General features: G+C 39.4%; 1 long non-coding RNA gene across 1 annotated transcript in view; it reads right to left on the bottom strand.

Annotated features, from left to right (window-relative positions):
- Positions 1 to 27,688, bottom strand: part of LOC122183325 — a 125,361-nt gene that overhangs the window by 9,645 nt on the left and 88,028 nt on the right. The window contains exon 5 of the long non-coding RNA XR_006180227.1: positions 4,087 to 4,254. This is a non-coding gene — a long non-coding RNA (uncharacterized LOC122183325). The remainder of the gene's footprint in view (positions 1 to 4,086; positions 4,255 to 27,688) is intronic.

The raw sequence follows: 27,688 nt of genomic DNA on the forward strand, positions 1-27,688 counted from the left end.
ATATTAAAAAAAAAAAAAAAAACAAAAAAAAAAAAACCTAATTTTTTAAAAAATTGGGCCAAACCGCTAAAGTCCCAATCTACTTCTCTTTCAAAAAAAAAAAAAAAAAAAAAAAAAAAAAAAAAAACCAAAAGGAAAAACCATAATACATACATTAGGGATCATTTCAACATGATCTGCATAGACATGAATTCAGCAGGCCTTCGGGGATTTGGGTAGAATCCTTGCAGATGAATGGAATCAGAACTTTGGTTATCACACATTCCTAAAATCACACCATGGTTGTTGGTTCAATTATACTTTTTAAAACACTCTTCAAACATAAAATGATAAAAGCTTCTTTAGCAATCTCTTTACCATTATGATAATGTGTTATGAATTTAATTCCAATGCATTCACACTGAAGGTATCTATTTTCACCCTCATTTAATACAGTATCCCTGGGAGAATTCATTCTGAGCAAGAGAATACAGACTCAGATAACAGCTTCAAAAACTATGGTACATGTAAAGCAATATTGTTAAATATGGAAAGGTTCATTATTTAGGAAACAAGGACATAATTATATTTGCAATTCCTAAAATTCATTGGCTACAACTCTGTTAAAAGTCTCCAGGATGCTGAGGTACAGCAATGCCCTTCTTGTAGGTCTGGCAGCACCTCCACCATATGGAGATTATCTTCAGTGCAGTAACATGATGAACTCAAAGCCCATTAAAATGCAGCTGAAAGAACACAGGAAATCCTGGGCTTAGGAAAAGCTAGTACAAGAAAGATGTCATTTAATTTTATTGACATCTTAAAGACAATTACTGTCCTCTCAAATATCATGCTGTCATTTTTTTCTTTTAAATTAAGATATGACGTGCATTTAGGCATGCAGAATGGGAAAAATAGAGGGGGAAGGAACATGAAGCCTATGTTTTTAAGTGTAGTAGACAAGCATAAATTCACTGCAAAACAGTGTGTGCTGACAGAGTAATTAGGCCTAAATGATCTAATATTAAATTTGACGTCTATGGCACCTGCCACGCACCAGATACTGACACAGTGAGTACAGGACTCCATTTCACTGAGCTGGTTTTGAAGTGGCTTTCTAGACTTACTGAGAAGTAAGGCCACGCTGCTCTGTTGAAGCAATCAGTAAAGCACACTGACTGCAGTCAGGCTTGCAAGACCTGGACAAACATCAGTGAAAGTTGATCATTCACTCTCTAACACCACAGAGGGTATTTCATTATTTGTACACCTCTCTGGGGCACCTTCAGAAACAGAATTTCACAGTCAGCATCCCTGGAAAATATGAACTTCTGGATTTGACCTCATTTCACTGGAAATCTTTGCCTCGATTTTTCTTCTGTTGTACATGGCCATGTTCTATGTTGAAGTACAATGTGAAAATCTTATGTTATCCACAATGAACACACAGTGACATTTTTCATCTTGTGTACCACATCCTTCAAGCATATTTAGCTGCTAATTATCAGTACATATATGAACAATAACAACAACAATTTAAAAATAGCAAGGTAAATAAAAGGAGTACTCCTTTTTGAATGGAAGTAATAAGACAAACTTTAGTACTGTAGGTGTAGAGATAGCAAGACTAGGAAAAGGCAAGACTCACTGTTCTCATAACCTCTTCATACAGAATTCCTTTAATAAAATTGAATAAGATTGTATCCTTTCACTTGGTAAAAATTGGATGAAATTGTTTGAATATTATCCAAGAGTAACACTGGAGTAAAAAAAAAAAAAAGTTTATGATCTCAGTGTGTTTTTAATTGGCAAGAAAAAGAGCGTTAGCTGTAAAGCACACACTGACAAGCAAAGAAATCTGATAGATGAGCCAAGTGATTTCACACCAAGAAAGAAGATACCAACATAAAGCAATCATTTAAGTCAAGAAATGTGCCAATCTCTAAATTAAGAAAAAGGGTTAGAAGAAATAAAAATGCTGGTAGGACTATGACATTAAAATAAAGATGCATGTGACAGCATTATTTTAAATTTGCAAAGTAAAATTTATATATAATTGCCTTAATGTCAAGCCTGCAATTCACAAAGGGCTTTGAAAGTTGCCCAAGGCAATAATGAGGTCTATTTTGATATTAGAAGACCACAAAAGAGAAATTAAAGAGAAATTCATAGACATCACTGAACAAAAAAAAAAACAAAACAAAAAGGAACAATATATTGCACAATTAGAGAAAAATTCTTAATAGAAACACATTCAGGAATGACCTCTACTCCATATCAAATGGAGCAACATTAGGCTTCTTAAGATGGTTAGAGGACTGAGCCTCAGTAAAAAAGATTTACACAAATACTGAAGAATTATTGGAGGGGTAATTCATATAATCTATTTTTAGATACAGATTTTTAGCACCTAAACTAGGATCTTGCAGATGCAGCACACAGATGGACTCACAGAAGACAACTTAGCATCTCTTACATGTGCTTCCTCCTCCTGTTACTGTCTGTTAAGTAAGCAATGTCAGCTAGGCAGAAAAGCATTTCACCCTTCTCCCCTCAAACATGCTAAGTACACCTACTAAGTCAAACAAGGTTTTTTGTAAGTTCTGAAAGTCTACAAATGGTTGATGATGTAGCTGATGGCTTGCAATTTGTTTTCACTCTCCTTGATTAAAAAAATGAAAATAAGAAGAACATCTATACTTAAAGCAGTTACACTCATGTCCAATGTAGTCTCTATTTTAAGTGCCAATAAGAATCTTTCAAAAGAATTGTAAAGTAAAATACATCCCACAGATCAGCAAAACTGCACTTTTGGCTGTGCTTGTTCTTGCATGGTAGCCATTACATAAACTGCAAATGCACTTCTACCATTTATTCTATTAAATGTTCTTCACACAGGGGACTGTGCATGAAATACTCGCATTTTATAATGGAATTTTATTGCTGTGAGACTGAGAAAATAGGACACGTCTACTGAAATCGATAACTTCAGTAAACTGCAGGCACGTCACAACCAGTGTTAGACAATGGCAGCCATTCTGAACAGTCCGTAGCAATTGAAGAGTAGCACAGAATAAATATCCTAACGATGTGTGGGGATGTTTTTTTTTTGTTAAGTCTGTCAGGATTACACTCTTACTGGCATGTACATTATCTGAATTTACAAGTTAGTTCCGGTGAGGCTGAAATTTGAACAGTGCAGAACATTTTGGCCTTGACTCCAGGAAATAGCAGAAACATTTTGGACTAAGACGACAAGGATCTCTGAAAATTTATTTTCATATTTCATGTCAAGACGGCCCTAACTGATTTGCTAGATCAGACTACTATAGCTCTTCAGGTGCTGTCACTCTTCCCTTTGGTCCGCTGTTCACAACAGCAATTCTCTTCTCTGCATTCACATCATGCAACTTGTCATACTCTAGGGTCACACTCTAGACCCCAGCTTCCTAATCACATAATTCTTTGCTGCAAAAGCCTTATAAAAATGTCCTTGCCCACATTCAGACACATTTTGTATTGACTCTACTAACAACTTGGCTGTATCAGTTATCTGCTTTCACCTCCTCTGTGCCATTTTATCTGTTCTTTGAGGTTCCAAACAGTCAATCACATTCCATTGTTAAATGACATCTTCTAGACAAAGATTCCCTACAATGTATTTAAATTTGATACAACCAAATATTAAACACCCTACAAAGTATTTCATAATAGCAGAAGAATATAAATCTGATTTTATCTGATGATCTGTGAAGCTCCTTCCAACACAACACATGTTCCTTCTCTGCATAAGAACATTATTTTTTCCACATGGTGTGCAGAAAAGTTTCTGTCACTGTGTAATACAGCTTACATGAAATTGCTCATCCTATGAAATACCAGACCAGCTGAACATAAGTAATGAATTGCTTTGCTACAAGCCTCTGATCTATGCAAAATTGGCTACTATGCAAAATTGGCTCTTTGGATGCAACTGCATTTGACCCAAAGTAGTATAAATGTTTTCATATAAGTTTCCTACCTTGTCTTGAAAATCTGGCTTCTAGTTAGCTTGCGGCAGGGAAAACAAAAAACTGGCAGCAGCTCTTCCTCAAGACAATGCCTTACCCAGGCAGATCCCATGGACTCAAAGCTGAACAGCCTTGTCAGCCAGCCCAAGGAAGGCAAGCTCAAATCAATCCATTGTCTGCAGACTGCACAGGCTATGCGAGGAGCCACGGAAACCCTTCCTCAGCACTATGGAATATGGACCTCAGAACTTCAGGCACAGGCCACCTGCAACAAATAAAAGGTAAGCCCAGAGTCATCCCTGTATTTTTACACTTCTGTGAACACAACAGCCAATTCCAAACAGCCCGAAAGCCTCTCTAACATTTTGGAAGCATGGGGAAATCCTGTGGTATGTGCTGAGAAATTCTGCTGGAGAGAACAGCGATGATTCAAAGAGTCAGGAAAGAGATCACGATTATTACTCCCTCAGGGTACAACAGATTAATAGGAGCTCATCTGAAAACAGACAAAACTGTGTGGGTGAAGCTGAGCCTCTCCTATGGACTCAGAACCCGCAAGAGACATGGCTGGTTCTTTAAGCAATAGCTGCAGTACAGTTTTATAGTGCACATTCAGTCTGTCTGTAAAAAGAGACGTTACAGATGAAGTAAAAAAAAAAGACTTGTTCAAAATAATATTGATCAAATTGCCAGATCAGTGAACAGTGAAACAGGTATGTCTTCCTGTAGGTCTTTGTTACTGATTGACCGTAGAACCATTAGTGTGAATGTGCTTTCCTAATGGGTTAGCAGAATTGACTTCTGAATGACAATGTTTCTCTTCCAGGCTTATACAGCCCCAAAAGTGCAACGAATGAAGAAATTTTGCTGAATCTTAAAGGACAAAGGTCAAACAGAGGCAGATATATGCTCTCCCTGCCCTACAGTGAGTTCAACTTCTTTTTGCAAAGAGGAGAGTTTATTTTAAAATAATATTTTAATTGTGACAGTTAATTAAAAGGAAACTATAAACCTCTGTCAAAAAGCACAGCAATCTATTCCCAAATGGGCTTCTGTACTTTGTTTCTGTTTTCTGGTGCATCAGCTACATGCACACTTTGCTTTGTATTTCACCAACAAAAGCTTAATAGCACTCTGGCAAGTAGGGTAGTGCTCCGAGAGGCTTAGTGAAGGACCTTTAAATGCAGGGAAGCAGATTAAAAGTTCAGTAAACAAGGTGAGGAACAGTAGTGATGAGGACTCAAAATGCCTCAGCAAAATGAGAAAGGTATAAAATTGACATGGCTTAAAAGCATCCTTTTCAAATGGGATTCTCCACCACAAAGCGCTCCCAGTCTCCTCCTAGGCTGTAAAATCTTCCTGTTCTGCTTCCACACACGCACTCAGTGTAAGGGAACAAAAGCAAGGTGGAACTACATGCAAAGACAAGAGGAACATGAATGCATGCCCCAGTGTGAGCAACTTCGGCCTGGCCGCAGGCACCACAGAACTCATGGGGTTCTTTGCTGCTGAGGATGCTTCCACACATGCACAGTACTGTGTGTGTCAGCGGCCAGTGAATGCCTGCTCCACAACCATACAGTATTATGCTCATAATAGAGAAAAAAAGACAATTTGGCTTAATAGCCTGCTGGCACTGCTGGAGGTTCCACAGGGTGTTTAAAAACTTGGTTTTACAGAGCATCATAGGAGGAAGGCCTGCTGCCTGCCGAGGTTTGAAGTCAGTATTTCACTGTTAGAGACATGAAACCACTCTGGTCATTGGTGCTGACTGACTTCATGCCCAAGTTAACAATCATACCCAGCAAGTTAGCTGTCTCTTCTGATATGCCTGCCATTAAAATGGATACTGCAAATCTTTATGCAGTTATATAGCAATAAATTTATCAGAAATCCTTGCAAGTACTCAGATGATCTAAAAAGCAGCAAGTGCTTAGTCACTGCTGAGAGGCAGCAAATCTGAACTCCTGGAAGGGAGGAGCGCTGTCCAAAGAACTGCTCACCTGGGAAAACTGCTGGCATTTTGTACATTATTCTTTAAAACTTTATCTAATAAATGTAGTTCAGTTTAATAAACTGACAAATATTCCTGAATGAACATAACCAATGATTTTAATATCTGGCACTAAAACTTAGGAGTAGATAAGTGCAAAGATAACAGATGAAATTTTCCCCTACCAGTGCAAGAGGAGGAAAAAACCTCCTGGCTTTTATCAGAATTTCCTCGTGCAGCCTCAGCCACTGAAACATGGATAAGGTAAAATAAATTGTTCAACGCTAATAGTGACCAAGGGGACACAGCATTAACAGAAAATATTTGAACACAGACTGCAAATAAACAGGTACTTTAATGAAAGACTTAAGAGACAAGTGAATGCTTTGTTCAACATTTTAAAAGCATATTTCATGGTGAGAAAGGACATGAAGCACGCACACACACATCTCTGCTTCTTTGCCAGAGTGCTGCTCAAGCCATCCTGAATGGCAAAACCAAGCCACTACTATCTCTAAGTATGAATAAGTGGAAAAAAGCCTGTTACATGGGACGCTGGGGTAATAGCTTCCTCCCATGAAAATTGGAGGTGGACCATTAGTGACATATAACATCAAGAAGTACACTTCCAAGAAGTCATGTACCTAGAAAATTATTTCTGGACCGAGAGGTCCAGAATTCTACTAAAAGATCAGTTTGTACAGCAGCAGATTTGTTCCTGTAATCTCTTGGTGCCGATACATGGCACACCAAGCAGCCTACAACACTGTGCCCCAAGGCAGCCACAGCCCAAAGTCCTGGCCCAGAAATCTCCTGGCCATTTCTTAAGTATAAAACAAAAAATCTCTTCCCTACTTATGCGTCTTCCAATAACCCTCCTTTTCTTCCTACATTCCTCTATTACAACATATTCTTCTGCTTAAGGAAAAAAAAATATATCAGAACAAGCAAGTTAAGCTTATTCTTACTGGCAGATGTTTGTCCTTTCTTTGAAGACTTAGTTCTCAGGTGGCTACAAGGAGGATAGGCTTCTTTCTTCAATTCAAAATCAAGGAGTCTTTCCTCTTCTTTTCATTCTCCTTTCAGCTCCCTGTCCAGACCACTTTCCTCTCACGGAGTTAAAAAGAGTAAATATTTTAGACTTATTACAATACCTTTCCTCCCCCAGAAGAGATCCCAACAGGCTTTCCTAATTTGACTTCAAAGTTCCAAGCAGTTCCAACTGCCACTAAAATTAATGAGAAATGAGTGTGCTGCAACTTGAGGAATTAGGTCCATTCAGCATCAGTCAAGTAACACCAAGTCACTGTTCTCAGTGCAGAAATGAAACCATTTTCAGGACAAAAACCAGAAGTGCAACATCCTTTTCTTTTCTTATTCTTCAAATTCAGCAAATCTCAGGTGGGAGGGAAAGGGGGAATTTTTGCCAGCTTTGAATATCTCTGAAATAGTTTCCAGTTTCTAAAACCCACCCAATATGATGGTAAGGGAAAAAATGAAAAAGCAACAAAAACCTAAAAAAAAAAAAGCCAAAAAACTGCTTTGCAGTTTGAAATCACAGATACTGCATCTACTGGGCTGTCTGCAACAGGACAATGCATTACTCAACCAAAAATAAAGCACAATCCTAGAACTACAAGAATTCAATAGATAACAAACATATCTCAAAATAAGAAAATAAGACAGCAACAACTCTCAAAGTAGACTCAACTTGTTCTTTTGATTGTTATTTCTGAAAGTACAAGAAAATCAGATGAAATACACTACGAAATAGATATTCTAATAATGTAAGAGGAAATTAAAAGCAGATATTAGAGGGCTGCATGATTCAGAAAATCAGGAGACTGCTACTGATAATTGCTATTTATAAGTACTCCCAGTGCTTTATCTTACATGAGTTATAGAGCAGACTCAAACTATAGACCTTACTGCATGTTTTCTGTATATATAATAGTGGTGCATTCGTACCGTTGTACAGAAGGTTGTCAGCACTTCCACTATAAACCTTTTACTAGGGATTTTAAATTTTGTCATAAAACAGTGTGTCAGGATGAAAACTGGCATGGGCAGTTGCAGTCTATTAACAGCACAAGTTAAATGCTGCAAATACAGTCACAGAAACGCAGAAGCTAGAAGGGGCCTCTGAAGATCACCAGTTCCAACCTCCTTGCTCAGCAGGGTCAGCTAAAGCAGGCTGCCCAACTTGAATATCTTGAAGACTCCAAAATCTATCCAGGCAACTTGTTCCAGCATTTGATTACCTTTGCAGTAAAGATAATAACACTTTCATGCATATATATGTTATTAATTATTATATACTGTATATCATATTAAAAAAGAAGTTTCAAACCAGTAAGAATGAATACCATTGTTAGCTTGCCATGATCCAACTATATTAAAAAGAATGCAACCTTGAATTCATTACTGCAGTATCTTTGTATTTATACAAAGACAACCAGCTAACTGACCATAGAGTAGTAATGTTGCCATGTACTTAAACTAACATGCTAACCCAGCCCCCATTTGAAAATATGACGCTCCTTAGTTCAGTAATTACTGATACATTTCTTGAAGGCCAAAGACAGTACACAAGCTTACATGCCACATGTCTAATCACACTGATATCCTGGGCTGATATAACCTTGGTAATCTGTACCCTCAACAAGTACCTTGGAAAAAATAGATGCCAGCTTTATTGATTTCATACAGGCTTAAGATGCTGGCAAAGAATCAGCTATGAAACTGTTCTTTGCTCTTCAGTCAATTCTCTCATCAGCAAAAGAGACAGAGCCTCCTTCCCAAACACAAAAGGTGACAAGTTTGCATTCTGCCTGCAAATCCAAAGCACACTTAATACAAGTTTTCCTGGTTGCTTTGTTAAAAGACCGATTCTGCTCACATACACACAGAAAGAAAGAAAATCCATATTGAGAAGGCTCTAATTAACAGATCTTTCTTCACCGCAGACAAGTACCCAGAGATGAAAAAACTCAGATTACCTGCTTCACACTGATAAAGAGCAGAAATGGAACCACCATCAGCTGTGGAAAGGCATTCCATTGTATTTAGGTAAACCACTACCTAACGCACTTTTCATAACTCTCATCAAAATAAGAATTACAGCCTAAGGTATTGGTATGTTGATCAAAAACCTTATAGGCCTTCGCAGGATCAATATTCTCTTCCTCTCTCTCTTTTCTTTAATAGCCAGGCTAAGGATGATGTTTGCTCTTTAGCATCCTTAGTATTTAGTATTGCATCAAAATCAATATCTTTTGCATCCTCCCCCACAAAGTCAGAGTTGAAAGCATTGGGACATTTGCTACTCTGCTCCCCATTACCTAAAATTAAACATCAATCACCACAAAAAGATAATGGGTTTTGTTTCTGAGTCAGAAACAGGCATTATTCTTACCTATTCACATGCTGAACTCTACCTGATCTAATTCCCAAATCTCAGTCTCCTCAGCCAAACACATACAAACACACCTACAATGACCCAGGAAAGAAACATCAGAGAGCACTGCAAATTCAGGACCTTGATCTGTAAGTCTCCCTCACTTTTAAGCACGCCTGCTTCAGCAGAGTACAGCATATTGCTAAGGCATACATGTCAGGAAACTCAACTAGTAGAACATTTCACTTGGTCACACAGTTTATTTTAAACAATATGCATAAGTTCTTTAAAGTTACTCAAAATACCTTTTCTTAAGTGAGAAGGGATTGAGAATTACTTTGGTTGATCTCAGCCCAACCATTTGATTTCCATGGTCCTGACAGACCTCTAAGTAAGGTACAGTTCCTACAAAAACCTTTCTTCCCCATGTTCCTTACTTAGTTTGGATAAAGAAAACATGCCTGCAATGTTGAATGTGTTGATAAAAGTTTTAGAGAAGTTGTGAAGTAGCTGTTCCAAGAACACGGAGTTTTCACTGCAAGACAATTTTGGGTGAGCACACTCCATTTGAGACTAGACTAGTTTTTGTTTCAGATGTTTAGTTGTGCAGACCTCTGTAGGCTAGGTCAGAGAAGAGATGCATATAAACTCTCAGAGTTTGGAAATGCAAACTCAGACTTCCTTCATGCTGTACCTGTTCTCTAGCACAGATCCTAATAAAGTTTAATATAGTACTTTTTTTCCCATTATTTATTGTCAAATCAGCATGTCTTCATAAGAAAATCCCCAATTCCATTTAAATTACTGTTTATTTCAGATCCTCCTTTATCCATTTCTTTCTAGACCTACCTGTCCTTCGGCACTTTTGAAGTAAACTTCCCAGCAAATCCTATCTGTAATCTTTTGCATTGAGGTGCAGCCTTAGAGAGCACAAAACAGATTTCTTTTGGATGAAACATAACTGGAAGACTGCCACTAATGTACTTCAACTGCTAATCAATGCGTCATCTGTAGAACCAGAGCTTTTCTGAACTGCACTTAATGCAGGCACTGGGATCACTTAACTGCTCTGCTTTACAGCCCTGCTCTCACCACACTGCCCCAGATGAGGGCACAGTCTCACACAACATCCTCAGCGCTCTTCTGGCTCAGCCTTACCTTTTCCAGGGCCCTAAACAACGCTTTATGACTACAAGTAGGGCTGGCCAAGGGTCATGCTGCTATTTATTTCAAGTTCATTTTAGATAAAATACAGTATTTTTACTTCAATTATACTTAAATATAAGTATTTAAATATACTTCAGTATTTCATTTAAACACTGTTTCGGAAGAGAGAAATTATTTCCTTGATGACATTCAAATAAAATATTAACATTAGGGCATTAAAACTTGGCTGGAGCCATTTATTAAGAAATTCAACACGGAGTTGTGGGTTGGGTTTTTTTGTTATTGTTTTTGATAAATTCAAAATTGTTCACAGAGGATGCAAAAATTATTCTTAAGCTTCTTACAAGTCTGCTAAGGTTTTCCTACTGCTCCACTCACCTGGCCACTCTACTGATCCTAAGTGAGAGCCCTCAGTTTAACTCTGTAGGTGCAAGTTTTCAAAGCATCTGTTGTTGTTTTCCACTGGGCCTGAATACCAGTTATTTACAAGTGCAGCTCTCCATCAGCCATGTAATCCCCTGTTCACAGTGTCTCATACTGTGGGACTGTGGGCAATGATCTACAAGCTGTGATTACAGATCCCTTGTATGCAGAGCTGAGCTATGGAAAGAATCTCGAGAGACAGAGATCTTGACAATCTCTCTATAGGTCTCCCCCTCCCCAGAATCCTTGTCTTCAGCAGTCCACTATGCCTCTGTTTTCTGCTTCAGCACTTAGGGCTTCTGTTTTTGACTGCACTGCCTGCTTCCTTCCAACGGACCCAGCAAACCCCTTCCAAACCAGAAGCACAGAGACAGCAAAGCTGAGACAGAACAGCCCCACAGCTGTTTGTAACATTTCACAGAAATATTACATCGTAACACTTCATAGCTCAATGACAGCAACTAAAAGAAGGGCAAGTTCACCCCTTTCAGGCCTTATAATGACTCTCTCAACTGTATGACAACTGCTAACGCTGAACAGATGTCTCCCAAACACCGTGGAAAGAATATGGCATCATTGATATGCTGTTCTGATGGATTTCTGGAATGAAAGTCACAGTATAGCTGCATTCTGAAGACGTGTTTTCTGCATCATTAATGCAATACATAAGCTGTACAATTATACATCCATATGTCATTGCCCAATTTATCTAATAATATGTAAAAGTGTATTAGGATGGTTTCATTTGGTTGCTCTGCAAATGGTCTTTTGGGAGCGTATTTCACTAAAGCTTTTGTGTAGCACTAACAGGCAAAGCACAGGAAAAAACATTGGGCCCTTTCTCTATCTCATCCCCAAAATGCCCCAAAATAAAAATGGTAGCATTACCAAACTCTGAATTTGCACGCTTTTATAATAAAGAGACCTTTTCAAAGGGTGTGCTACAGCCCAGTCTTCCCTTCCCGCATCAAGAGGAACCATTTTAGAACCAATTCCACTGCATTAGGTTATCATGTGCCACGACATCTCAATCTGACCCACTTCTTCAGCTTTGATGGGGTTTGTTTACATGGGAAGAAATCTGATTGAAAGCAGCAGGAGATTACAGCTCTGCCTAACCAGAATATCTTTCCAACTTACAGTGAGTAATGAACACATACCGTTGGACACTGCTGCCTTGTGGACTGAGCACAGAGCCAACCAGTCCGGGTTCTGCCCCTTAAGGCAGAAAAGGCAAAGGAAACAAACAAACAAACACTGGATGATTTTTGAGAGGCCCAAGACACTGGTGGGGTCCATCCCCCCACAGTGGTTAACAGCAGCCAGGTAGCAGAGGATGCTGCGGTCTGACAGCCCTAAGCTCTATGCCAACTGCTGTCTGGGCAAACCCAGGTATGGCCCTCTACCTTCACCAGACAGAGTGACACGTTCCAGAAAAGCAAAGGTGCCTTCACCTTTTTCCCCAGAAAGGCTGTGTTGGGAGTTTCCTACCCAGGACACATTCCTCCCAGTAGGTGACTGCAGAATATTTTGGCCTCCCTTGTTTTAAGGAGATGATTTTTCTGCATACAATTCATTCTTATGACAAGAATGAATGGAAAGCACAAAAGGCTGTTAACTTTATACCACCATTTATGCACAAGATGCAACATATGATATATAGGAGAAAATTTGCTTGAAAAGGCAAAAGGCATCTGATTTAGCACACAACAGTAAGTATAAGGAGATATGATAGTTCAATTACTGATACTATGCTAAAGCCTACTCAAGACTTACTGTTTAATTACCTCTAGGCTACACAAGTTGTTAGGCTGTCAGCAGCATATGTAGAAAGTGCATAGGTGGGCATCTACAGGCTAAGAACACCGTGCATTGGTGGGGCTATTTGCTACAAGCACGCAAAGAAATCCAGGTGCTAGATTATTATCTTTCACATAAAACAGACAAAAGAGCTGCATGGCCTGGAGCACACTATTGCTGGTAGATTTCAGGAGGACAAACCACACTTACTGGAGAATCACTGGAGGTGCTCCTGGAGAACAGTTAATCCTGGGGTAAGGGAACAGAAGAGCCTGAGCTCTTCTGCCCTGAGCTGCACAGAAATCCAGCTGAGACTAAGCACAAAAAGCACCATAGTAAAAAAAAATCATTTAAACTCAACTTGGCTTTGCAATCTCATGCTGCTCCTTTGAAGATATGCATTATGTATGACACTCTAGCTATAAGAATATTTTCTCTTTATTCAGTCCAGGAGCATCATCTCATGAGTATCTCTCTCACAGACAGCAGTCCTAAATATTCCTCCTATAATTCTAAATACTCTGTCTGCTGCTGCTTCCTTAAGTACTCAGTGTCCATGCTAGTCATTATGGAACATGCTTGCTCAGACGTGGATATGCTTCCTTGCATACAGCCTTTTTCCAGCAACTGCACATCATTTCTCACTTGATTACTCCACATTTTTATACAGCCAAAGCACTATCATGAGCTCTGGCTCCTGCTGCACTTAGCCTTTGGGGCCTACCTGCTCCCAAGCAGAAGCCCTGCAGCAGGGGCAGTTCCCTTGTTCACCCTAAGTCTAGTACACTGTTGTCTGCACATGTTCCTGAGCTAATGCACGTCCAGGAAAAGTGACATCTTCTCACTTAGAAGTCCATAAGAACAAAAAGATTAAACTCCAGCAAGAATGACCCTCTAGACAAATTGTCTGATCTGAAATATGTAAGTGTGAGAGTTTTTCAGCCAACAATTAAGAATCTAGTCTCCTTCCAAGAAAAACCTCTGTTATTTCTGCTGACAAAGTCTCAAATTCATCCCCTAGCAGCAGCCAAGCATACTTCAGCTTGACAAAAGTCAATTCAGCAGAAACAAATCTTACCAAATGGACACACAAGGTAATGTCAGCTATGGGAAGCACAGCTAGCTACGCCCACGCCTGATCTTACAGACTTGTTCTTCAGCACTGGGCAATGAGACTAATGCACAGCATTGCTAAGTGCATCACTTCTTAATGATCTTTGAGAAGTAAAAGAGAACCATGAATTTCTTCCTGAGCCATGTCTAAAATGGTGATGTCTGTGAACACCTGTAGCAGATTGAAAACATTTTGCGCTCTGCAGCATTTACTGAATTCTTTACTCCCTTCTAACAGACATCCAGTAGCAGCAATATTCTCCAGTTACTGTTTCTGACCAATTATCAGGTTTCAAAAGCAGTGACACTGTTTTATAAGTGCATTTCCTCATGATAGTACCAAACAAAATCTGCAGGCTTTTGTGCTTGCACACTATTCATGATTTGAGAATGGAAGTGTCCAAATCTGATATGACCGGTGATCGTTTTTGCCATCACAGCTCAGTGTATTTTACTCATCTTTTAGGTCACCAAGTGCACTGGAAACATTCATATAAATTCAGATGAAAAGAGTGACTTTGTAACTCTGCAGGAAGAAGTCGAAGCTTTTTGTTCCTGCTTGTCAGGTCTTCAGAGTGGTTAGGATGAACCTCTAGGATTATTTTAAATATTTTAAGATTTGCTTTTTTAAAAAAAAAATTGTTATTATTAACACAACACGTTTCTTTGTACTACTGTTCAACAAGGTTATATAGCAGTTTTGTTTGTTTTAAGAAAAAAAATGTAATAGCTACTTCAGCATAATTTTTTGGCACTAGCCTTCTAGTGGGGGTTAAAGATACAAATATTAAAATACAAAGTTAAAATACAAGTCATTTTCACAAGCACTAATGAAAAAATAATCTACTGTCCTATTTTCTAGAATAATATTTACCATCTCTGACAGCCTCATTGCTGCATATATCAGAATTGTCTTTTAACAACTTGAAAGATCCACCTATTTTCCTGTGATTATTTTATCCCCAGTTTAGTTTGGAAGTGTAATAGCTGCTTTCTGAATTGCAGCATTTGTAGCACAGCAGAGCATCCTGGGATTTATTGTTAATATTTTGATGATGGTTTACAGAGCATATTTGGATTTCCTATGGTATTGTTTTGTTTGGTTCGACAGCTGGAAGCCCCAGGAACCTCAGGACAATATGCTCTGTCAGAAATCTCAGACAAGTCAATTCCAGATATTCAGTAAATAACAGCAGTTCCTACTGTCACTCATGTTAGCCACTTAACTACATAGCAAAAACATGGAATAGGTCAGCATGTGCTTGCTCTCTTGCAGGCAGCTGCACCCACTGCTGACTGCAGCGGTGTAAGACGGGAGGCCACAGTGCCAACCCTCAGGTATGAGCTCCAAGAGCACAGCAGGAAGTGCACTACGTTGGGGAACCCAGCCTGCACTCTTTGGATGACATGAGCAGTTTAGAAGAACTTTGAATGCTTGTGTGCCTTTCCCATGTGCACCTTTACCCCAGCTCCAGCCCCACAGCTGCGTTAAGATAAACTGTTCTAAATCCATGAAGTTAGAATATAGCCCTAGAGTTACACAGATATCAGACTGAAAAGTTTCTTGTTAAAACTCTCATGGGGGTGATAGCAAAGAAATATTTTGTGATTTGATGGCAAAAATGACATAATTCACATTTAAACAAAACCACAACAACAAACTACGAAAACCAGCAATCTTCACAGTGCTTTTCCACAAGAAATATCATTCTCCCATTCTGTACTGTAGCACAAAGATGACATACATCTATGTTAGCACCTATATGCACATGAACATTTGCTGCCAGCGTTACCAAAGTAATGACTACGTAAACATTGCAGGTATTACCCAGCAGTGGCCTCTCAAAGATGCTTGGCGTGGGCTGGGAAGTCACAGAACTGAAATTCTTGCATCTTAAAAGGCAACAGGCATTAAGTATAAAACTGCATGCAGGAGATCTTCAGAAGCCAAGATTCATTTAGAGTAACACTAACCAACATATTAATTACTTAGCAAATATTAATTGGCTTGGAATTTTGACACATACTCTACAAGTGAATAAGAACATAAGAGTTTCATTACAAATAATGTAATGCTCTTGTAAAATGAACTGCTAAATTACTTGAGCAACAAACTTTGAAAACCAGAAGAAAAAGATGAGTGGTGCAAAAGGATTTTTGATCAATGAGGTCAAGGGTATAAGAAATCTGGCAAATAGAGAATACCAAACCCTAATAAACATGTTTGCGCCAAATGAAAATTGGGCAGTTCAGAATCAAGTTTATGATGACTCAAAAAGACGATCGCTGGGAGAGGAAAGTACTTTTGAATTGCCAGCAGTGAATTTTACTGAGAAGATTAGGAATACCTATTGTGAAACGTCCTGATACGAGCTCTATAGTTTGCTAAATAAAGGCATATTAACAATAACATCAGAAATGAACTACAAACACTTGTGAAAAACAGATGGGCACAGGCACTGTGGTAAGATTATGAATTCTCTTAACAAGATGATAAGACTATATTATCAGTAACTGGATTCGAAGAACAACGTGAAAAAGAGAGAAAAAAGAATTGCAGATAGGAGAGCAGAATATGAAGACATATTCTTTCCACATAGATCAGCACTTTCCTGTATGTGGAAAAGGACTGGGGAAACCAAGATAAGAAATCTCCCCCCAGTCACAGCCCATCAGAGCTCAGGGCTGAGAGGAGAGCACGAGGCAGTGCTCGGCACAGGGCTCACTGGGAGCAGCACAACCACAGCTCTAGTGCTGCTCCTCTCACAGCCCAGCTGCAAATTGCCTGGTCGAGGTTCCATGCTGGAAGCTGTCACACTTCAAGCTCCTGTTGTGTTCAGGAAGAGTTAAGCCAATAACTTGTTGCCTCAGACAGCTTCACATCAGTGTAATGACAGCAAGTGGCAGGATACTAACTTTGGGATATCAATTTTAATTACTTGCTCCACAACAGGATTGTTAGGTAACCTCAGGCAAGTCATTTAAGTTCAGGCTTTACAGCTTTGGTAACCTGAAAGAGGAGCCTGGATCAGGTAACTCTTCACACAGACAGCCCCATAACAAAGCCCCTACAAAGCCCACTGTTTTGTCTTCCAGGGTATTTCAGTGCACAGACTGATTGGATTTGCCACAGATGCAATTGGACAAATGCAAAAGCAGAGCCTTTATTTGATTGCAACAGTACTTGCCTTGCCTTGGGCTGAAATTATGGAAAATGTCTGAAAGAGATTTTAGCACACTTCTTCCTTACCTCTAGGTACAATCCTAATCAGAGAGAGAGTCCAAATCCAAAGCTGTGAACATACTGTCCTAGAAGATACTTGAATTTAATTAAAGTGCTTTCAAAGTTTTCTAATAAGTTTATCTGCACGGATTGAAAGGTGAGAGGTTAAGACACACTAAAATAATATCCTAAAGGAAACAAACAAACAAAAACATACCATTAAGTGGCAATACACATCTTCTGCTCTCTGTGCCTCAATCTCCATTGACAAAATTGAATGCTGCCTTATCCATAGAAGAGACAGAATCTGATCTAGAATGACTGCAGTTATGAGCTGCTATATAAGAATAACCCATGCATCATCATACATTTCTGGCTCAATTAGTGCTAACCATAGCTTTTGGGAAAAATCACAAATACTTTGGTAGACTTCTTCCAAAAGAATAGTCAAAGAGGAAAAAGATTTGCCCTTCATGAAAACAAATGGAACTTTCAAATGTTGATTTGGTTCAAATTATACCTCTTTGATCAAGCCAAATAGTAGTATTTCCATAACATCCTTTAAAAAAAGTCTACACTATAGATAGCACAGATGTTTATACAGTTGTGACTCTGTGTAAATCTTGTTCACAGGTCCAAATATTTGCAGTGTATCCTCAATCTTCTAAATAAAAAAAAAAAAAAAAAAAAAATCAGCTGTTTGAGAGCAGCTTGTTATATAAGGAATAGTATTCCATAGCTAACTATAGTTCATAATTGAAAAGTTGTGCTTTCCTGGAATGATTATCAGATGTCATCAGGTGACACATTAGAAATGCATTTCCCAATTTTTCCTAAAACATTTTCAGGAGCACAGGGAGATGATATTGCTTCTGAAACGCACATCTCAGTGCTTCTGCCATTCTACCCATCTTGTAAGTACCTGCACCTTGCATGACAGCTAGGCTATTGTTTATTCTTTTATATTCGCTGGGAGGTTTTCCTGGAGGCCGCTGTCTTTGCAGTTACTGTACAAGTCAAGGTTTCACTCTCAGTAACACATCCTGCTATAATTATGTTTAGTCTAGTGCTTTAAAAATAATTTATTTCATCGACTCTACACTTGGAGCCCGAAGCAGGGAGCTGAACGTTTTACTGAATGCCTGAGAGAACAGATTTGAAAGTCTCAAATTACTTCTTCAAAAAACAACAACAAAGTACCTCACTTCCAAAAGATGCCTTTTCCAAACATCATGTAACAGCCCCTAAATTAAGGATGCAATTTGTTGTTAAGGACCCCCCGTTACACGTAAATGTGATAAACCTTTGAGCATTCGTCCATCATATCCTCAGAACTCAGAGAGTAAAAACATTTATAAACTTCATAATTATGAAGTTAATACATTTTCTGGCAAGAAAGATCTGATGCTTCACGAAAGATGTCCTCTTTACTCTTGATGAGATCAATTTATCCAGATAGACAATGTAATTCAGAGGGCACAGAAAGAGAAAGTTATCACATATAAGTTACTAAGCAAAATTCAAATCAGAACTTTGATTGTAAGGCCAATCTGCTGCAGAAAGTGCAGTCTTCAGAGCTACTAAAATTATACAAGAAGTGTCATTCGGGCAAATCATTCCTACTGCTGAAAGATTCCATTGCTGGAACCATCTCCATTTAATCCAAGTTAATTGGTAAATTGTTTTGTATCACGAGTCATCTGAAATGCAGTCAGAATTCTTGGGACTTCAGCAAGATGAAAACACAACAAAACCAACAGTTATACATGCTCTGAAGTTGCAAGGTTTAGTCTGACTCAGAAATAGTTTCATTAAAAAGCAATGACTTCATATTGCATCCCTTGCACCAAGAAAGGGTTTTTTTTTTTTTTTTTTTTTTTTTTTTTTTTTGTTTTTGTGCATGGATTACTCTTAATCTAGAAAGTTTCCCACTGACTGAGGCAGTTGTGTTTCGAGTCAGTCCCCCTACAACAAAGGGCTGCCAAAACACTGCTGTCTTTTCCCTGCTGCAGCAGCAGCAAAGCTCCATCCATCATTGCACAGGTAATTCCAGCACTTCTGAACTTGGGAAATCAAGTCTCAAAACCTTAACCTTCATATAACTTCTGTGCATTATGTCCTAGGCTAAAAGAAATGGAGGGGGAAAAAAATATATATCTGTTTCTTCTGCTCCCTCCAGAATTCTGTAATTCAGACTTGCATTAACATACCTTTCAAAGCTCAATAAGCAGCCACAGCAATAAGCTGTGACTTAAAGCTCGATAAGCAGATACACAGCACAGAATTCTGTAAAGTAAGCAAAGGGACTTAAACATAGAAAATACCCGTAAACCTACTGGAAACCCATTAATACTAACAGCAGAGAAATCTGCAATGCAGTATTTCTGGTTTTGTCCCATTTCTGATGAGGCTTGTACATCTCTCTGCAGCCAATCCCACCCAGGGCTTTCCAGCACTGTCTCTCTCTCAGATCCACACTCTGCTACAAGTGCTTACCAGTCTTCTCCAGAGCCTCACTGGCTCCCCGTTCCCCTCAGTGCCCACACTGCTCTGGTTCTCCTCTTATTCCCACCATGAAGTCAGCTGGAAGCTCATGTCCAGGCATCTGCAGCCTCAACAGATCATATTGTTGTATTACTTCTTTTGTTCTCTTGCTCAACTCCTTTTTTCCTTTTTTTTTTTTTTTTTTTTTTGCTTAACCTTATTTCAGTAATGACATCTCTGTTTTCACTTTAAGGTCCAGTGTGAATCCAAACCCTGAGCCCCAGGGAAAATGCACTGGGAGAGCTCTGCTTAGCCCCTGCAAGCCCTGGGCTTGGGCTTGCTAGACAGGTGCAGAAGCCTCAGAAAATTTAATAGTCAATTTGATTAACTCATATGTATCAGGTAGATATGCCAAAGCCGGGAAAACTTTCACACAAATAGCAGAAAGAGCATTTCCTGCCCTCCCATCAAGCTTTCATCTCTTTTCTAAGATGATAGTATAGTTTATTAATGAAACATCTGCAATGAATCTTAACCAGGACAGAAATGAGTGCTTTTCATTCTTTGGAACAGCTGAATCTCTTTCATCCAAAATGTAAAATAATTTTTTTTTTGATTGCCAAATACTCGAGAAAGAGACACAGTTGGAGTGACGTTAATTCTTTCAAGTGCTCAATTAATTCTTATTATATAAAGTTTGTAAGAAGTATTCTCCAAGATCTGCAGGTGCTCTGGTATTCTGTATTAAACAGCTCAGATACTGTTTCTCTCAGAAGTATCCGAAAACACACAAATAGGATTTTTACTTACAGAATAAAAAGATACATTCTACGTGACATTAGAACTATGTACTAGTACAGATCTTTATTGCTACAGTAATGAGTAAAGAAAGTGATATATATTTAACTCTGCTATCATTAAAGATTTAAGACTATTGCAATAATTTTCTGCTTCTCCTTCACTTTATTGAGCTTAGTCAGACTGATATATTGCTGTGTACTTCATTCATTCCTGTTGATGGATGACATGAAGTACGCAGACAATGCCAGTGTCCAACTAAAAAGAGGAATTACAGAAAAGAGAAGATAAGCAGTTGTAGATGAAGTGCTGATTAATAGATTACCCCCCTCCCCATCAAGTCTGAGCCCATATTTTAAACTGCCAACAGCACTGCAACTGAATCATAGAATGAATGAGTATTTCCGGAATCCAGAAAATACTGAAGAGCTGACATTTTTCCAAATTAATCCTTAACAGCTTCTTTCAAGATTTATTTCTTTCCCTGAGCTTCAGACAAAATTGGTAACGGTATGACCTGAGTTTCACGATTTCTAGTTGTGAGGGAATGAAGAACTTTTTAGATAAGAAATACTTTCTTGTCTTAGTTTTCACTGGAATACTTCAGACAGTATTGCTAACTTAGTAACACTCATTCAGAAAGAAGGTAAGGTAGCAGGCCTGTTCTACTTTTGCTATATGAAATGCAGCTCTTCTAGATAATTAGAAAATAATCTTAGCTTAGGTAGCTACAAGGGAGATAGAAGAGATATAATTGTAACTATGAACTTTTATGCAAATAGTTTACCTTACAGAAACTAAACCTTAGGAGTCAAGTAATCAATGGTGGAAGAGATGGACAATCTGAAAACAAACTATCCTGAAGACTGATCACAGAAGAGAAGAAAATATTTCTGGAGAGTCCTTCAAAGAGCAGAAGTTCAACTGTAAATATAATGCGTGTGGCTCAAATAGAATCACAGAATTGTAGGGGTTGGAAAGGACCTCTAGAGATCATCAAGACCAACCCCCCTGCCAAAGCAGGTTCCCTACACCAGGTCAAAATAGAGTTATACACTGTATGAAATCTTGCATGTTGACAGCTTCCAAGGAATACAAAATGGCGGAGTGAAGCAATTCAAAACGGAGGAGGAATTCAACCGAAGAACTCCATGATCAAGATTAACACCAAAAAATAATACTGCTTTCAGTGCAACAGTGGAGTAACTTGATAGGAGAGTCGTCTATTTTCAACTACTTCAACAATTGTAAATATTATTCTCTTATCTCCAGTTCTTCAAGCAAGTGAATTTATGCTAATTCAGACACTATCTGTGACAAACTCCATTTCAACTTTCCATACATGTCTTTAAAACATAACATTCACTTCTAAATAGAAAATAATGTTTTATCATCAGTTTACCAAGTGCTGATTCTTCTTTTGTTCGACTACACAGAAAAAAATCAAGCCCAGAGGAATGTTTTTCAGATGGATGTGAATTCCACCGGTTACTATTGAATTTTTTCTTTAAATAAATTGGCCCTCCTTTAGACATTTGCTTTCTGGTGTGATAGATGATGATGCCATACAAATGAAAACTCAGTTCATTTACATTTTAATTATTGCAGAATCATAACAACTTGCCATACTAGAGTACAGAATGTCATACAGCACATTATCTATACAACATGGCAAATAACTGTCCCTCAGTGTCAATGTGAAGTCATGTAATATGTCTTAAATGCTTTATTCCAGGCAAATTATATCCTAAAGAAAGTAGAGGTAGGTTAACGGTATCACTGGCCTGTTGGTGACTGACAGGCTCAGAGCCCACGAGCCCATGAGAGAAAGAGGTGGCGTTGGCTGGCAGCTGTATTCTGGGAGGAACATGAGACGTGACTCAAAGGGTAAAAAGGGTATTTTAAGTTCAGCAGACACTTGGTGATATCTTTATGTTTTCAAAGGTCAGTTACACTGGCTAGATCACTAATCTCTAACCAACTCTCCTTCAGTTACAGTCAGAAAAGGAACAGAGGGTAGGGAAGGCAGCAGGCATGCCAGGTCACAAAGATACAAAAACTGAAAAAAAAAAAGAGCCCACTAAAATACAGACATTTAGAAAGCCCTTCTATGAGAGTGAGTCTAGTACAGCTTATTTCTGTTATTTACCTGGTGTGAGCTGGTGCTGACCTTTATATCTCCTGGTATTAATAAGGCAGCAAAACTTCCAAGCGCTTCCCTGCCTTCCCCAAGGTACAGATTACACAGGTCTCTAAAGCCCAGATCAAAGCCAACATTGATCGAGCTTCCCTGACATGTGCACCCAGGGAACCCATGTGAAAAACCATGAACGTTCCAAGGAGGAGATCCGGAGAAGCACCTGCACTGATTTAAAATATCCCCGTGGTGATCAGCTGGGTAAGCTCTCACTAATAATTACTACCAGGTCAAGCAGGACTGGCATTTTAATCACTAACGAGCTAAAACAATCACATGTGCTAAACACCTGAGAATAAAAAGCCTGTGAGCCTGAGTCAGGATAAATTAACATGTGTCATTTGCTAGCACTTCTCCATTTTCAAGCGAAAACCAATTTTCCACCACAGTCAACAAACCCCACATATATTTACTCTTCTAACAAAATCAAGTTTCCACCTTACCTTAAGGTAGATGCACAGAAAAACTGGCACAAAACTAATCTGTTTTTAATCAATACATTGAAAAAATATTAATCTTAGAGAGCCTAAGTTCTTCCAAAACATGAACAACTTTCACAACCCCCCATAGTAAAATCTCACCCACAGCCAACAGGTCTTTTTTCAGAGCAAGACCAGCAGTGATGCCATGTGCTCCTCAGTGCTGGAAATGCCATTACCATAAGGCAAGACAAAACAGAGCAATTCCTTTCTCTCCATTGCCTTTAAGGATTTCTAGCATTAAACTGCAAAAGAAATACAGGTCAACACAGAACATTTTTTGGAGAAAAAGACAGGCATACAACATGCTGTAACAAGAAGAATAATGCTTCCTTTCTGTAGAAATTTAGACCAGGTCATCTGGCTAGTATAAAGTCTGTCATGCTTCAGCCTTATACAGGATTTGCTATTAATAAATAAACATATAAAGGATCTCTGTTGTACTACATGTAAAAGTAAATGGAATCCTTGAGAAGTATCATGCACAAGGACTGATGTCAACTGGAGCTGCAGGAGTTGTTGGTTAGACTTGCAAGTCTCCTGCAAAATAAACAATTCCATGCTCGCAAACTCTCTAAATCCCTACATTCAGCCTCTGCAAACTTCTGTTGGCAATATTTTAAACAACTGTTTATCAAAAATTAAATCAAGAAAGAAAAAGGTGCATGACTAATTGAAGAAGATATGTATTTATGACAGAAAAACATTATTTTTTAATCTTTAAAACTTAAACTCTTTGAAGAGTTGCTAAGTTGCTTCTTGAGCATGGTAGGGGAGTAAGAATAAGAGACAGCATGCTAATTCTCACCAAAGGACTAACCTTCCTGCCTTCTGAAGTCTACAGAGATGCATGGAAATCAGCTGGCAGGGACAAACCTGGTAGGAATTTGTGTCCTTTATCACTTGAGTGTTATCAAATCATGATTTTATTTTTTTTTCCAGTTAAAAGGTGAAGTTACATGATAAAAGAGGAGATAAACACACAGTCTAATATATTCTTCATTCACAGAAATAACACTGATAATTTGTAAAGCTAAGATCAATTTTAATGTCAGTCCAGTAACTCTTGGAGCCCTTTATTAGAGGCTTAATCATTGTGATGATATTGAAAATAGTTTACTGAGAACTTTGAGATAAAATGAGAGTGATTAAGCAGATGTCCTTGAAATTAAAACTGACTTTTCCTGTACAAAGAAATGCTCAGATCAAACACTGGATTTACTTCCACAATTTCAATGAGAGCACTTCAATATCTACTAGCAGGAGTCATAGGCACTTCTCTTTCTATCTCCAACTGCAGTGAATCTTAGACAAGGAAAGGAAATATGCATCAGTTTTTTCTGATGTAGCACTGCAGGCATCACCGAGATGCTTGGCAGATACTTTTCCAGCACTGAGTTTTAACAAGGGACAAATGAGTGCCCGTGGCAGTTCCTTTGTTTTGCAGACTAAATCTCGAAAGGGCAGGATTGGAGCTGCCTCATTTGCCTCAGTCACTTGAGCACAGGAGGAAGACAGGCTTTATCCTGGCATCTGATCGTCTCCTGCATCACTCTCCAGAAGACAGGCACAAAAAGGTGCCAGAAACCTGCAAGAACCTTGCTATTTCCCACCAAGCTATTTTGCAGGCCACAGCTTCCAGGCTTCTTTGAAAATCTGCTGCCTGAGTTTTCTGAATTGTTTCTTCACGTGCAGATTTCTCACAATAAATCTTTCAGCAGTGAAAGCAAAATAAATGGTGTTTGTAACAGCAAACATTCACAAAGGTCCCAATCTCATTTTAAATGTAAAGAATGAGTGAAAGTTTTCGGTCTGACATTAATTACCACTTTATGTCAATGAATGTTCTCACACTGCATACCTAAATCAAAATGGCAAACACCAGAAAGCGCCACAGTTCCACCAAGCACGTCATCCTACTGGCTCTCCCAGCAGAGGCCAGGACACAGCAGATTGCTGAGAAGAGCCAGCTTGTTGCCCACTGCCCCATTGCTTTGATGGAGGCAAGCGCTGTGCTGTGCTGGCACAAGACTGAATACTGTCTGCAATTTGAAAACACAACATCTTGTTGAAGAGTCTGTTATAGGTGTGCTAACCAGTGGTCACCTCTGCTTTGTTACCACATTCAGCAGATTTTACACTGGTAGGTAGCCTCATTTAGGCACATAGCAATTCCACAGGCAAACAGAGAAGGCTCTTTTTAAGGCAGATTTCCTAGTTTTGTCTATTTTACATGGAAAATGGTCTGGAGTGGATCTTACATTATGCAGTCATCAAAAGATATATTAGGTAACTTTCAGGTAACTTTGATATTTCACAGAATCACAGAATCACAGAATTGTAGGGGTTGGAAGGGACCTCCAGAGATCATCGAGTCCAACCCCCCTGCCAAAGCAGGTTCCCTACAGCAGGTCGCACAGGTAGGCATCCAGGCAGGTCTTGAACATCTCCAGAGAAGGAGACTCCACCACCTCCCTGGGCAGCCTGTTCCAGTGCTCCATCACCTCACTGTAAAGAAGTTCTTGCGCATGTTTGTGCAGAACTTCCTATGCTGCAGTTTCCAGCCGTTTCCCCTTGTCCTGTCTCCACTCACCACTGAAAAGAGTCCGGCCTCGCCATTCTGCCCCCACACCTTAGATATTTATAGACCTGGATCAGGTCCCCTCTCAGTCTTCTTTTCTCAAGGCTGAACAGACCCAGTTCATTCAGCCTTTCCTCATAGGAGAGATGCTCCAGGCCCTTCACCATCTTTGTGGCCCCCCGCTGGACTCTTTCCAAGAGATCCCTGTCTTTTTTGTACTGGGGAGCCCAGAACTGGACACAGTGCTCCAGATGAGGTCTTACCAGGGCAGAGTAGAGGGGGAGGATCACCTCCTTTGACCTGCTGGCCACGCTCTTTTTAATGCACCCCAGGATGCCATTGGCCCTCTTGGCCACAAGGGCACACTGCTGGCTCATGGCCAACCTGTCATCCACCAGGACACCCAGGTCCCTCTCCACAGAGCTCCCCTCCAGCAGCTCATCCCCCAACCTGTACCGGTGCATGCAATTATTCCTCCCCAGATGCAAGACTCTACACTTGCTTTTGTTAAACCTCATCCGGTTTTTTTCTGCCCAGCTCTCCAGCCTGTCCAGGTCTTGCTGAATGGCAGCACAGCCTTCAGGCGTGTCAGCCAATCCTCCCAACTTCGTATCATCAGCAAACTTGCTGAGGGTGGCCATTATCCCCTCATCAAGGTCACTGATGAAGGTGTTGAACAAGACTGGACCCAGCACAGACCCCTGAGGAACACCGCTGCTCACAGGCCTCCAACCGGACTCTGCACCGCCAACAACGACCCTCTGCGCTCTGCCAGTCAGCCAGTTCTCAGCCCACCTCACTGTCCACTCATCTATCCCACAACCACAGCCAAAAGCTTTTCTGAATACAAAAATTACATTTTAAATGAAGGATGTAAAAGATTTTTTTTTAAATAACCTGCAGCAACTCTCTTTGGTCAATTCATGTCTTTTTCCTTCAGACTTCATTAACTATATGCAGGTAAAATAATTAGAATTGTTTAATGCCTAGAAATAAAAACTGAAAGCAGAAAATACACTGGGAAACAGCTTAACAATGAGACAGAAAAACACGCAAAAAAAAAGATGCCCCTTTTCATGTTCAAAAGGAAAAAGACATGCAGAAAGAACAAGGAAATTAGCAATTAATGCTAAAAGCAGCTGAATAAAGTCAAATGACCAAGTGACTCGTGCAGCCTGCAGGCCTATGGACTTCTAATGCTCTGGTTGAAGTTGAGAAGAACAAAGCCTTCAGATAAGAAAAATAAAGTTTGTCAGGAAGAGCTGGATCTTCAGCAGAGGAAAACAGTAAGGGCTTGTTCACAGCAGGAGATAACCCAGCAGAAACATAGTTCCCCATTTCCTACACCTTTGCTATGTACTTATTCAACATTAGCTTAGCATGTAGAGAGCATAATTTGAAACAAAACCAAAAGACCACACTACAAAAAATTTGATTTGGATCTTTTTGGTGGAAAATAAATACTTAAAAATACTATTTCAACAAATTCCAATTTCCGTGGACAAAATGTACTTGCAATAAAAATAGGTATGTGGTTTTGGTCTACACAAAATAACAGCAGGAGGGATGAAATGTGCAGAAAACTTTCTGATGCAAAAGTAATTCATCTTCGATTTGTCTGGTACAAGCAAGAAAAAAAGACTCCCTAATTTACATTAAAATCACCAAGCCTATAAAACAAGGAGAATTTGTCCAGGACATTGCTTTCAGCCTTTTAAGAGCATTTATAGGGAGCATGAGGTCATAGGAGGTCTCACAGCCCCTTTGGGCAGCGCAGTGAGGGCACCTGGAAGCACAGTGGGAGACGTGCAAGAGGCAGAGCAACCCGTGCCCTGCCCCTAAGCACAGCGCAGCTCTGCTGGGTAGCTCTTGTATGGACAGGTGCATTAACCAAAAACACGTGGTATGACAGGAGTATTGGCCACATATCCACACATCTTAATTCCAATTGAGAAACTGAGGAAGAAACCCTTAAGGTTTACTATTCCCCCACATTTTAAGATAGAAAGCCATTCCATCCCACTGCAAAAGGTTCAACCAGAGA

The sequence above is a fragment of the Lagopus leucura genome, unplaced genomic scaffold (genome assembly GCF_019238085.1).
Source record: "Lagopus leucura isolate 7727_CA_CO unplaced genomic scaffold, USGS_WTPT01 Super-Scaffold_100017, whole genome shotgun sequence".
Taxonomy (NCBI): Eukaryota; Metazoa; Chordata; class Aves; order Galliformes; family Phasianidae; genus Lagopus; species Lagopus leucura.